Source organism: Populus trichocarpa, chromosome 5 (genome assembly GCF_000002775.5).
Source record: "Populus trichocarpa isolate Nisqually-1 chromosome 5, P.trichocarpa_v4.1, whole genome shotgun sequence".
Classification (NCBI taxonomy): domain Eukaryota; kingdom Viridiplantae; phylum Streptophyta; class Magnoliopsida; order Malpighiales; family Salicaceae; genus Populus; species Populus trichocarpa.
Window position 1 is genome coordinate 16,565,691 of NC_037289.2, and position 14,965 is coordinate 16,580,655.

General features: G+C 29.6%; 1 pseudogene; it reads left to right on the forward strand.

The window, feature by feature from the left end:
- The first annotated feature begins 195 nt into the window (after window positions 1–195).
- Window positions 196–14,104, forward strand: LOC112327619 (ATP synthase subunit alpha, mitochondrial-like; annotated as a pseudogene).
- Window positions 14,105–14,965: the final 861 nt, after the last annotated feature.

The window sequence follows — 14,965 nt, forward strand, 5'->3', positions numbered from 1 at the left end:
AAATAACTTTCTCTTTTGAGATTGTGATAATAATTATGGTTTAAAGTGATTTTTATTTAGAAATGCATTATAACAATATTTTTTTATTTTTTTAAAATCATTTTTAATATCAGAGCATAAAAAAATTTAAAAACACTAAAAAATATTAATTTTAAATAAAAATAAAAATAAATTTTTTAAAACTTTTTTAAAAACATGGGTTGTGTCACGTTTTCAAACTTGCCTAAAAGGCACGAGCTCGCCAAGGAAAGACGAGCCACTCGCCAATGGCTGCAGCCCAACGTCTTGACACAGGCCGGGGAAAAACTCGATGAAAGCGCCAGGCTGCTAGCTAAAACTGTGGGGTTGATAGATGTCACAATCAAAGTAATATGGGTTCTAGAAATGTAAAAAGGAGGTTATCATCTTGCTTTCGTACAATTCATACGCAAACCACAGTCACCACTTTACCCAGGGGCGGCCATCATCACAGCGAACAGCTTGTCATCGAATGGTCCACGTGGAACCTCAATCAACCCTACAAGTGTATCGCCCTCCTTGATATTCGCCTTGGCGGGCTCAGGAGCCCCTGTGACGTGTGTCTCTCGGGTACTTCCTGGCCTGAACTTGCACTGACGTCGTCTTTTGCGTCACTTGACTGTCAGGAAGCGTCCTGTCACCTTATCCTTCAATAATCTAGATTCCTAATTTATTAATAAACTCTTTTCTTTTTCAAGATTTAAATATTATAGAACGATACAACTACATTTTACTATTTTTCATTATTATTTGGATTCTTTTTTTAAAAAAAAAAACAAAGAAGTACGGGCCCTCTGTCTTCTAAAGTAGAAGAAGTCCGTTATAATATATATATATATATATATATATATATATATACTGAAACGAAAAAACCCAGAACATGAACCATATGAAACTTTCAAGAGATAAAATTAAAGTTTTTCACACTTTTTTGAGATATTAATTTTTTTAATTAATCTTGAACCTTGTTCTTTGAATTTTTTAAAGAGTAATCTAAAATTTAATTTTATAAAACTTAACTTTAATCTAGCATTGAATATTTCATGTCACATCGGATACTCAAGAGCATACAAATGGAAATGATTCTTAATACATTAAAATCAATCATGCTAACATAATTTGCAATGATGATGAAATTGAAGAGGAATTGATAATCAAAATGTAAAAACTTCAAAGACCTAGAAAGGTAAACAATCGGATATAAACAATGATGTGAATAGTGAAATATGAAAGGACATATAAAGATGATAAACAGTATAAAATCAAAATCTTTTAATTTATTTTATCATATAATTATAATTATATCATATAAAATAATCATTAACGAATCAGAGTTTCAAGATAACAATTTTTTATATCTATATATAGCAAATCTCAACAAGAATAACTACTGCAAAAAATATTACAAGTAAAACCATACATCCTACGCATAGTGAAACATGTCAGGGGTGAGAAAAAAACTGAAAAATTGAGAAAACAAAAAGAAAATAACTGAAAAAATCAAACAGCAAAAAAAACGATTAAAATTATGAAAAAATCGACCAGTTCGGTTTTATAAGTCTGAAACCGAAAAACCGAACCGAACCGAACCCAAACAGAAAAAACCGAGCCAAACCGGTTTGAACCGGTTTTTGTCCTAAAAAACCGAACCGAAACCAGTCGGTTTAAACGAGTTTCAGTTTTTTTTTAAAAAAATTCGGTTTGGTTATTTTTTTTTTATATAAAAACCGATCCAAACCGAAAATGATCACCTCTAACACATATACAAATTAGATGAATTACATACAAGAATTAATAACCACTTTGAAAAACTAATATTGAATTATATAAAAAAAAAAGAGTAAGAATAATATTGACATGATTTAAGCTCTGGGGAAATAATCTGTAGAGCATCATCCACTTTCATAATTATTCTAATTAATCTTGTATTGATAGAATAAATTCAAGCTGTCCATTCATAACATGTATTAATTTCATGCGAAACTTGTCAAGCTTGAAGTTTAAGAGGGATCAATATTTGTAATACGTACAATACAAACATGACAGAAAATGCGATTTTGCAATGGATTTGATTCTATTCTTGTCGTCGTAGAACCTTTATTTTGAGGAGAAGAGGACCTGAAAAATGAATAAAAAAATAATAAAAAAGGGGGGCCTCACAGACCACAGCTAGCCAGCATTCACCGTATAGCTACGTATAGATTCTTCTATGATTTCTACAGTGAATATTCCTGTCATGCATGTGCATCGCTCTTATTCTCCCTACCGCTCTACGTATAATAGCTCTTTGATAAAGAAGCATAATTGCATCATCACGATATAAAATGCCTGGCTAATTGCGCATTTATTTTCTAATTCTCGCATATTTAACCAAAGAGGGGGGAAAAAACAGAGACAATGTATAAGTGGGGAACATGTGGGGTTCATGAAAATCACGTAAGACCTGCTGAGGCAGACACTGTAATGTCTTCATGTCTGCAAGAACTACATTAGTTTATGTGAAATCTTAAGCATCCCTGTGTGTGTGTGTGTGTGTGTGTGACAGAGAGAGAGCAAAATCATGAAGTGCCGTGTAAAAATTAGGAAGAGATGCACTCCTACCGGAATCTCCATGACATAATGGAAAGAGAGAAAAATCCCTTCTCAAAAATTTGTACTGTAATAACAGTTGAGGATTGGTAGCATATCTGAGTGATTTTTTTTTTTTGGGTTGTTGAGCAGCTCCAGAATGGTTTTCACTTAAAGAAAATTAACAAATATAAATGGAAATACTAACATAATATTTTTATTGGTAAATTACAATGAATTTTACCAATATGATATTCCCTCGCTATATTCATCGATAAACACCGACAAAAATATTATTTCGATATAAACCGAGAAAATTATAGTGAAAAAAAAGAATTAAAACAAAACCAAAAAGTACGATGACATGTCATTTATACCGAAGAAATTATCGATGATATTAATACAATTGGTAAAATCCATCCGTAAATTCATTGGTAAACTGTTCACTTCTGCCTGATATTGTTTATTATATCAATTATAAAGGGCGAATTAATTTTGTCGGTATTTTTCAGAGAGCTCTGAAACTGTTCACTTCTCAATTGCACTATTAATTATTGTTCTTTACAGACAAAATCATTGACATATTGAAAAGTCATCGGTGATATGTGAGGGGTTTCTAAATTTTTTTGATTAAATTAAAATTTTAAATTAAATATTACAGACGGAATCACCGACGGATTGAAAAGTCGTTGGTGATATTTGGTGGGTTTCTAAATTTTTTTGATTAAATTAAAAATTTAAATTAAATATTATAGATGGAATCACAGACAGAATGGTTAAAAATATTAATATTTAATTATTTATCAGTAAAACCATCGGTAAAATGCTCCAAGACTAGAATGTCTCATTTCATAACAGACGCACCTCCTCCTCCTCCTCCTCTTCTCTCTCCCTCTTATGTAAAAAACACCAACGACCCTTTCTTTCTTTCTCCTCTCTCCTCAACTCCTTCTCCTCTCTTCTCTTCTTCTCCACGAGTAGGTATGTCTTCTTCTCTCTTCTTCTTCTTTTCTCTTCTTATTTTTTTTTAATTAACATACTTTATGAATTTGTTTTTTCTTTTCTCTTCTCAGCTTCACTCGCAATTACATTAAGGTAAGATTTTTCTTTTTTCTTTTTTTATGTTTTTTTCATTATATTTGTTTTTTATTTTATTTTTTATTTTTTCTATTCTTAATAATTGTATGAATAATGTTGTTGTAGGATTTTTTCTCATATGAGATCAATTTTGTTGGATTTTAGTTGGATTTGTTTTTTCAATTTTGTTCAGTTTCAATTAAATTATTTTATTTGTTGCTAGATTATGGGTTTTGAAATAGGTTTTCTAGGTTAGGTGAAAATTGTTTTTAGTTGATTTATTTATTTGTTGTTGATGTTTATTTATTTGTGTTATTTATTTGTTGCAAATTTGTTTGAGTTGATTTTCTCTCTTTTTTTTTTTTCCAAGCAACTCAGTTCTTGAGTATTATGGAGTGTTGATGTATATTAATTTAATTATTTTCTAATTCTATTAAATAGATTTTTTAAAAATATTTTTAAATAATTACCGATGGTATTATCGACGAATTAAGTCCGACGTCGATATATTCCAGATAGTTGAAAAATAATTATTGAAAATGCCACTGTGCCTTTATTTTATCACCGACATAATTGCATACAATATTTATGTCGATTATATAGCAATATTTATGTCTTCCATTTCATCACTTTTCAAGAGATGATGTTCACCACATTCCTATAATCCACAAGAATCCTATGCACCATGCAAAAAGGCTATACCTTCTTTCTCTTCAGGCATAAAGATGATTGGTTCTTACCACAAATTAGGAATATGAGAGTGGACTAATACCTATTTCCTATATGTTTCCCTTTCTCCACTAAATTCACCTACCAAAGGCTTATCCATGAACACATTGATTTTAAAAAATACCTCATGTAATGCACTAGCCTCTTCTTCTCTTTGTTCAGGTCAATTTTCTCCCTTTATGAACCATCAAAGGAAGCCTTTTTTAATCAACCTTACTATCTTATTTTTTAAAGAATAAAAGTATTTTATTTCATATGTTGTCTTTATGAAACAAGTAGTACTTCTTAAGTGCGTGAATCATCTTTTATGGGTACTACACAAACTCTTTCCTTTTAATAATGGTACGTACCATTATCTATTTTATGTTTAATGATGTAGTCTGCATCTCTAGAAAGACTAGATCATAGTGGACTACTCTTTTTGGGCTCTTCTTGGTGGCCTATATAAGGGTTGGTAAGAGACCAACCAACCATGTTTGGGTGCCCCTTTCTTGTATTGTTGGAAACAAAATATTTTGGTGCTCTCATCCTTCTATTACATGATTATGAAAAGTTTAGTGAAACTTTTCTTGGCTGGGATACTTGTGCTAAAATGGGCTAAAAGTTTTGTGCAAAGATCCTCAAAGTTAATAGCAAAACTAGGCTATAAAATATGACATTGGGTCTGTACAAACCCATGAGATATGGTTGAAAGGATCTTACATATACATTATTTTTCTGTATGACTAATTATAAACTAACATTTACATTTTACAAGTGCTCCTAATGGTTCATGAGTTCATCATAATTATGTAGGTTTATTTTGTTTTATAGATGAGATCCTTAGGAAGGTGAGTGTCTAACACCTTCTTGATTAATGATGAACTTCTCAACTGGTAGGACTTGTATACTCTCACATCGAAGGCTCGCATAACCACAAACCTAGTTTTTCTTTAATGTCTTTTTTAGTCTAACTGTCCAAGAAAGACCATGAAGATAAGTACTAGAGATGACATTGATTACTTTTATGGTTGTGACTACATACTATTTTATCTTTAGAATTTTTTGGATATTTGTTTTGGGAATGCTCTTCAAAAATGCATAAGTAGTTTTTAAGTGGATTTGAAAAGCAATGATGCTCCCTTCACTCTTTTATACATTATTTTAACATTTTTCTTCATGGAACTATAACTGTTTACTTGCACTAGATGGCATAGGTGATGATGCTTCTTATTAGGGAAGAGGTAAGACCTTAAGTTGCTCTTATGTAACTAAGTGGGCATCTCTGAACATTCTCACTCATTGAGTTAGCTGTTGAAGATTTAGAAAAGTTAAAGGTGCCCTTATGATGAGAATTCTATTACCTTCCCATACCTTAAAATTATGAAATGAGTTAGAAAATCTATAAAAAGGGAGATGAATTAAATTTTGTTCAAGATTCTCATAAAATATATCATTAACAAGGTTTTAGGAAAAACCCCACTAGATGTAAGTTTTCTCAAGGCTAATAATGATGCAATCCAAGCAACATCAAGATATCCATTAGAGATTCTAGCAGGTCTAATGACAAGACTTAAAGTTAAGAAATTTAAAGAGGCTTTCAATGGACTTCTTCAAGATACATGGCTAAAGTGGAATTTAAGAAGACATTAAATAATGAAGTATAAGCCTTAATTAATTTATTTCATGTTCAAGAAAGGCTTATAGATGGGCATTCAGACATTACAAAAAGATTGGAATAAGAAGCTTCAAATTTGTTATTTTTTACCTTTTTCTACTATTTTGGTCATAAATAGAGCTACAAAAGAATTTTTAATGCAATTCCAATTTTATTGCAAAGTAGGCATCCATATCTTTCTAGTGATATATAACACTCATTAATACAAGATAGAACCATTAGGCTTTAATTCTACTAGCACATTACGAAAACAACTTTGATCTAGAAGTGATCATTACATATCACTTCGGTTCTCCAAATCAGGTTCTTGTTAGGTCAAGTTACAAATGATTCACATATGGTTGTAGTGTATCTTGGGAGGTGTCCACATCAGTTGGTATTAGAGCTTGTGCTGTTATTAAGTTATATCCTTTTAATTTTTAGTTTGTGTCGTTTCTTGATTTTCTTTCTTTCTAGTTTTGGCTCGGGTCTTGTTTCTTTTATTATTATTATTATAAAAAAGAGTCTATTATTTTTTTATTATTTCAAAGTTTGCGTCAAACTCTGTATTAAAAAAATCATCTTGCTTAGATTCTTGATTTTTCCAAACACATGAAAGAAAAATTACGTTCTTGATCTTGATCTTGATCTTCTATCTTTCTTGATTTCAGCCTAGAGCAAAAAAAAAAAAAAAAAAACACAATTCTTCTTGATAAATTGTGTGGATAAAAAAGGAGAAAACTACAAGAATTGATTAAATTGACAAGTTAGGGCATAACCAAATACAAGCCTTCAAATTTTAGGGTTGGCCAAAAGTTTCTTGAATATTGTAAGCCCATGAATCTTAGGGTTGACTGAGACTTTCTTGAATATTTTCTTGATTTTTTTGAATAAATACATACCAAATCTTGGTATTGTAGAATTGAATTTTTGTTTTTCTTGGATTATCTTGGCTTGTTTCATTAAAATTTGGTTGGTATAGATCTTTCATGCTTTATTTTAATTGTTTTTTTAATTCTTGAACTTGAATCTTGACTTCTTGAATTAGTTAGTTTTCTTTTAATCTTTATAAACTTCATGGCTTTTATTTCATGTCTTCTTTTCATCATTATATTTTGCACGAATTTACATTGTTATTCGTAAATTTATCCTCAAGTTTTATTTTGATTAGTTTCGTATATTTCTTGATTCTTGAGTCTTTGTTATTATAAAATAATTATGTTGTTTGATTAATTATTTGATAATTTGCTAAGTTACTTTTAAGAACCTAAGTAAGGGAAATGTAAAGGGAAAATTGAGATAATTAGAGTGAAAAACCCGATTGAATTGTGTGAAACACGAGTGCAGTGATATTAAATTGAGTGTAAACATGTGGGGGAGTGTGTTAGAAAATTCCTCTCTGCTAATAAACTTTATTAAAAGTATTCACAATGTCATCAAAAAGTACGACACAATCAAAGATGAAGGATCTTGTAGAAAGACAAAATAGGTTATAAATAATGATGAAGGCTTTGATGGGAAAGATGAATAAATTGAGTACTAAAATGATTAGTAGACATGATGTTCTTAGTCTTAAAGGGAAATGAGATTAAAAGATTTACTAGACAAGCACTTTCTCATCCAAATGAAAGTGTGGTTGAAAACTTAGATAATGATGAGGATGATGATGTAGTTAATCATGGAAAAAAGTCTCATACATATCAAAATCCCTTATATAAGACACGACCAATGAGAGAGTTTGGTGGTAGATTTCAGCCAAGAGAGGAATTTTGATGATTATAATGGTTTAGATTGTAATTTGTGTAGCATAAAACTTAAAATTCTAGCATTTCAGGGTAAGAATGATCAAAATACTTATTTGGATTGGAAAAAGAATGTGGAATTTGTATTTGATTGTCATTGATATTCAAAGAAAAAGAATGTAAAACTAGTTGTAGTTGGATTAACTAATTATGCTATTATTTGATGGGATCAACTTGTTATAGGTAGGAGGAGTAATGGAAAAAGACCCATTGACACTTGAGAATAGATGAAAGCAATCATAAAAAAGAGGTTTGTCCTTGATCATTAGTATAAGGAAGTATATAATAGATTGCAATCTTTATCTCAGGGTCCTAAGAGTGTTGATGAATATTTTAAGGAGATGAAAATAGCTATAATTAGAGCTAATGTTTATGAAGATAGTTAAGCCACATTGACTAGATTTTAAAATGGTTTAAATAGAGATATTTCTAATGTGGTTGAATTGCAACGTTATTTATCATTTGAAGATATAGTGTATATGGCTATAAAGATGGAAAAACAATTGAAAAGAAAGGGTAATGCAAGACTAGACAATTATTTGGGATCCTCTTAGAGTTGGAAGTTGAATTTCAAGAGAGAGGGTAATGCATAAACAATGATAATAACAATACCTAAAATTGCCAAACCCTAATATGTTAAAAAGCAGTTTGCGGCAATAGAGGAAAAATAAAGAAATAATATTTAGTAGAAGCATAAATGAGAGATTAAATGTTTTAGGTGTCAAGGACTTAGGCATTATACATCAGAGTGTCCAAATAAAAAGATTATGATTTTGAAAGATGATGGAAAAGTAGAGTCAACTAGTGATGAATATGAAGGTGAAAACATGATAGCATTTGAAGATGCTAGTGATGTTGAATATGCTATTAATGGTGAATTATTTGTTATAAAGTAATCTTTGAATGTTTATGTCAGTGAATGAGATGTTGAGTAACAAAGGGAGAATATCTTTTATAAAAAAGTAAGGTATATAGTATGATTATTAATAATAGTAGTTGTACTAATATTGCTAGCATAACTTTAGTTAGAAAGTTGAAATTGACTATTACTAAGCATGCTAAACCCTATAAGCTCCAATGGTTGAATGAATATGAAGAAGTTATGGTGATTAAATAGGATTTAATCTCATTCTTAGTAGGGGAGATATTAGGATGATGTTTTGTGTGATGTTGTTTTTATACTTGCTGCACACCTATTGTTTGGGAGACCTTGACAATTTAATAGGAAAGCCAAACATGATGGTTTTAAAAATAGATATACATTGAAAAAGGATGGGAAAACATACACGCTTACACTATTATCATCTAAACAAGTGGATGAAGATTAGTTGAAGTTGAAGAAAACAGAGAAGTCGAACAAGCCTTGTTACAAAATAATGGCGAGGATGCGAGGTTAAGTGATCCGTTAGCTCCTAAGATAGTCGAGACCGATGCCTCTAACCTAGGATATGGTGGGATTCTTAAACAAGTACAAGATAACAAAGAACAAATACTCCAGTACACATTCGCCCACTGGAATGACTGTAAAAAAAATTACTCTACTATAAAAAAAGAGATCCTTTCAATTATTCTTTGTATTACAAAATTTCAAAGCGATTTATTAAATCAAAAATTTCTTTTATGTGTTGACTGCAAATCTGCAAAAGAAGTTTTACAAAAAGATGTCCAAAATCTTGCTTCAAAACAGATTTTTGCCCGATGGCAAGCTATTCATGGATTGACTAGAATCTATAGAAGATTTGTGAAATATTTTAGTATAATAGCTGCTCCATTAACTGAAATTGTAAAGAAGATAATAGATTTTAAATAGAAAATTAAACAAGAGAAAGCTTTTAATTTGTTAAAAAATAAGCTTATTTCAGCCCCATTACTTGCTTTGCCTAATTTTACAAAAACTTTTGAGATTGAATGTGATGCTTCATGTATAGGTCTTGAAGCTATTTTAATGCAGGATAAAAGACCCTTAGCTTATTTTAGTGAAAAGTTTAATAGTGCAACTCTAAACTACCCAAAGATTGGTGATAAGTATGAATCACAATTCTAAACCATCCAACATATGATAAAGAGTTGTATGTATTAGTGAGGACTTTAGAGACTTGACAATATTACCTTTGGCCTAAAGAGTTTGTGATTCATACCGATCATCAATCTTTAAGACATTTGAAAAGTCAAGGTAAGTTGAATCATAAACATGCCAAGTGGTGAAATTTATTAAGATATTTCCATATGTCATCAAACATAAGTAAGGTAAGGAAAATATAGTTGCAAATATATTATCATGAAAATATTTTCTTTTTTATACTTTAGATACTAGACTTTTAGGATTTGAGTACATGAAAGAATTATATCATGATGATCTGATTCAGTGAAATTTATTTCCAATATAAACTTGCAATAACTAATGGATTCTTTAAGCATAATTGATTTTTATTTAAAGATAAAAGATTATATATGCCTAATTGTTTAATGTGTGAATTGTTTCTATGGAAAAGCTCGTGATGGCGGATTAATGGGACACTTTAGGATTACTAAGACCTTAAAAGTCTTTCATGAACATTTTTATTGGCCTAACATGAAAAGAGATGTGTAAAGAATTTGTGATAGGTTCATAACATGTAAATAAACAAAGTTTAAATTGATGCCTTATGAGTTGTATACACTTTTACATGTTCCTAATGAACCTTGAATTCATATTTCTATGAACTTTATTTTAGGTTTACCTAGGTCAAGAAAAGAAAGAGACTCCATATTTGTTATTGCATATAGATTTTCTAATATAGAACATTTCATATCTTGTCATAAAACTAATGATGCAACGAATACAACAGATCTATTTTTTAGGGAGGTAGTTTGGTTATATGGTGTTCCAAGAAGCATTGTGTCTGACCAATATGTTAAGTTTTTGAGCTACTTTTAGAAGGTTTTTTGGGGTAAGTTAGGAACTAAACTTTTATTTCCTACTACTTGTCATCCACAAACAAATAGTCAAGCTGAAGTAGTAAATATGACTTTAACTTAATTATTAAGAGCTATCATCCATAAGAATCTTAAAAATTGAGAAAATTGTTTGTCAATTATTGAATTGACATATAATCATAGTGTGTATTATATTACTAATTATTTACCATTTAAGATTGTTTATGGTTTTAATCATTTAACACCGTTAGATTTGATTTACATGTTGATGAAAGGTTTAGTCTTGATGGTAATAAAAAAGCATAGGTGGTGAAAGACTTATATGAAAAGATAAGACAGTAGATAGAGAAAAAAAATGAGCAATATGTATTAAAGGCTAATATAGGACGCAAATTAGTAAGGTCTGAACCAAGAAATTCAGTTTGGATGTATATGAGGAAGAATAGGTTTGCTGAACAAAAGAGATAAAAAATGATGTTTCAAGGAGATGGTTCTTTTCAGATATAGAGAGGATTAATTACAATGCCTACAAAATAAATCTACTAGGTAAGTATTGTGTTAGTGCTATATTCAATGTTGATGATCTATCTTTATTTGATGTAGGTGATGATTTAAAAATGAATACTTTCAAGGAAAGAAGGAATGATGCAATCCAAGCAACACCAAGAGATCCGTCAAAGGTTCTAGTTGGTCTAGTGACAAGACTTAGGGTTAAGTGTTTCAAAGAGGCTTTCAATGGACTTTTTCAAGACACATGAGCTAAGATGAACTTCAAGAAGATATTAAATAATGAAGTATAAGCCTTGATGAATTTAATTAATATTCAATAAGGGCTTGTAGGCAGGCAATCAGACATTACAAAAAAATTGGAATAAGAAGATTCAAATTTGCTACTTTTCACCTTTCTCTACTATTTTGGTAATGATTGGAGCTATATAAGGAATTTTAATGCGATTCTAGTTTCATTATAAAGTAGACATTCATATATTTCTAGTGATATATGTTACACCTTCTAATTCTGAATTTAGGTTTTGATTTTACCAATAGATTACAAAAATAATTTTAGTCTTATTTAATTTAACTAGGCTATTGTTTTATTTATATTATAGTTATTATTAGGTCTTTTAGAATATTAGGGTCTTTATTTAAATTTGGGTTCATTGGATTATTATTATTTATTTATTTTATCCATATTCATTAGGGATATCTTATTAGCCTATGATTCTTTCTAGTACAAATACATTTTTTTGTAGAGACTTTTTGAGAGAAAACTATTTTTAATAAAGAAATCGATATTCTTACTACCTTTTGAGTGGTTGATTGATTCTCACACTAAGTTCTTGATTAGACTTACAAACTCTTCAAAGGATTAATCAACTTTGTTGTGATTTTATACTACTCATTCATATATCTTTATAGGGATAGGGTGAGAGTAATCATTGCGTATAACTTTGATTCTCCAAGACAGGTATTTGTTGGGTCAAGTTGCAAACCATTCAAATTTGATTTTAGTGTATTTTAGAAGGTATCCACATCAAATAATTAGGCAAAAAGTTGAAGGTGAGTTGTTAAACTTAAAGACCATAAGCACCCACGAAACAAATTTTTTATGGATATATATGAACACTTTGATGCTTAAATTAGTTTAATTGTATGAGGAATATAACTTTAGAGGTTGCGTGTAGAGTACTTGTGAGAAATAAAGAAGATAACTAATACAGGTGTTGTAAAATAATGAGTATATGTGTATGTATTTAATGAATTAATAGTTTCAAATCTCTCATCCACCTAATAATTTATGGAGGGTTCTATACCTATAAAATGCATTTACTTTCATGGAGGGAGGGGTAGAAATGGCAAGACATTATTTGTCCTAGTCTAGTAGTAATTATGGGAGACATTATCCCTAATAGGTGGTGATGTTCTATTTGAAAAAAAAAACACCTTGTTACATTGACCACCCACTAAGCTCATATAAACCTAATACGATAACCACTATTACGCGAATCCACTTGTATTAGGATGATGTACTGACCATAAAGATAAGGGCCTTCATTTGAGATTAGTATATGTAGTTTAGGATAGGAGTCTCTATAGACAGAGAAAAGACCTTAAAGCCTACAAGGATGTTTAGGTAGATGAGACCTTTTAAGAGATTGTATTAGTGTGTATGCTATAAAGTCAATTAAATGGTTACACATGTCACTGATACTATTCATGTAAAACATATATTTATTATTAATAAAATCCTTCTTTATCTTTAATATTCATTTAAATTTGATTAATGAGACTATGGTAAAGATAAAGTCCTTAGAGTATTTTTTTTTTACAAAACAATTATGAAGTGATTATAATTATAAAGATTTATATTGAATCAAAGCATTGTTTCTAATTGTTCTTGGTCAATGCTCTATCAAAATTGGATATTAATTAGAGTCATTGAGACTGATGTATATTATGTTATTTTATTTATGAGATGAAGCATTTATTCTTATGAGTTAATGTATGCGGGATATCTGGAACTAATATCTATGTTGTTATTGAAAATCAAAAGCAAATGAACTCAGTGGCCACCTTTTAGAGTGAGAAATTATATTGTGTCTATGTAATGATTGGACATAGATGTTCAACTGTGGCACAATTAGTTCAATTTTTTTTAATAATAAAATGTTTTGGAATATTTCATTCTTGTAGCAGCCACCGCTTTGAATTATACTCCTCTGTAATTTATGGCCTATATTCTAGCTATGCCATGAGAGAATGTTTCTATGATAATAAAATGCACACATTAATAATCTATGATGATTTTAGTAAACACGTCGTCACTTATCGAAAAATGTGTCTTATATTATGATGACCACTTAGTCATGAAGCTTATCTAGAAGAATTTTTTTATTTGAATTCATGTTTTTTAGAAAAAAAAAACATCTAAATGATTGGACCAGTCAGGTGCATGGAGCATGACCACCTTACCAGTCATTGAAACACAAGATGGAGACATATCGACTTATATTCCTATAAATGTAATTTCCATTGCTGATGGACAAATCTGTTTAGAAACAAAACTATTTAATCTTGAAATTAGACTTGTTATTAAGGTTGGCTTATTTATCAGTCGCATCGAGTCTACTGCTTAGTTAAAAGCTATGAAAAAAGTATGCAAAGTTTAAAACTAGAATTGGCACAATATTGAGAAATCGTTTCTTTTGCACAATTTGGATCAAACCTTAATCCTGCAACTCAAGCATTACTCAATAGAGTAGTATGGCTCACAAAAGTACTAAAACAACCACAATATACACCACTACCAATTGAAAAAGAAATTCCAGTCATTTATATGAAAAGTACATTGAACTAACTCGAATAGAGAATTCCATATGGAGAGATTACTAGTGTTTATAGAAAGACTCAACCGACAGTTATGTAAGTGATTTTTAAACTTGAGATCACTAAGTTATCTTATATAAAAAATGCTATGTTTTAATCCTTAATCAATGGTAACAAATAGGTATCTATTAGATATATCATAAGCTATGCAAAGTTATTTGATTGACTAAGAGATGATTCATCATCCTAGGTGAATTAAAAAAAAATATTCAACATGTTTTCAAATAATATTTATTTGAGATTTTTGCACAAGGTGGAATGATATTTGAAAAAGGTTCCAAATATTATTCAAAGAATCAATGGCTATAGTGCTGAGAATAAATATGATTTGAAAAAAATGTTCAACATGTTTTCAAATAATATTTATTTGACACACTTAATGATCAAATGTCTAAATCAAGATATTATTGTTGAAGGGATAATAGTTTCAAAGAAAAACTAGTTATTGAAAAATTAAGTCAAACCACATATAACTTTTTTAATATTTAAAGGATCATGACATGTTGTTAAATGCAACACTTGATATTTAAATATAAATCAATCAATTTATTGAATTGATAATACATTAAGTTATTTAATTTATTTGATCTTGTTTTTATTTAGGAATATTATTTATATTCAGGCCAATATATTAGGAATCTAATAAGTCACACATATTAAGAATCAATGATAATAAATTAAACTGGGATGATTAATCAAGTATGACTTTATTGTAAATAAGTTTTACAAATTAAGGACTAATATGTAATCAATATTAGAGATTACAATTCTTTACCTATAAAAATCAATTAAGAACTTAATTGCATGAATTTATAATAACTATCATGAAATA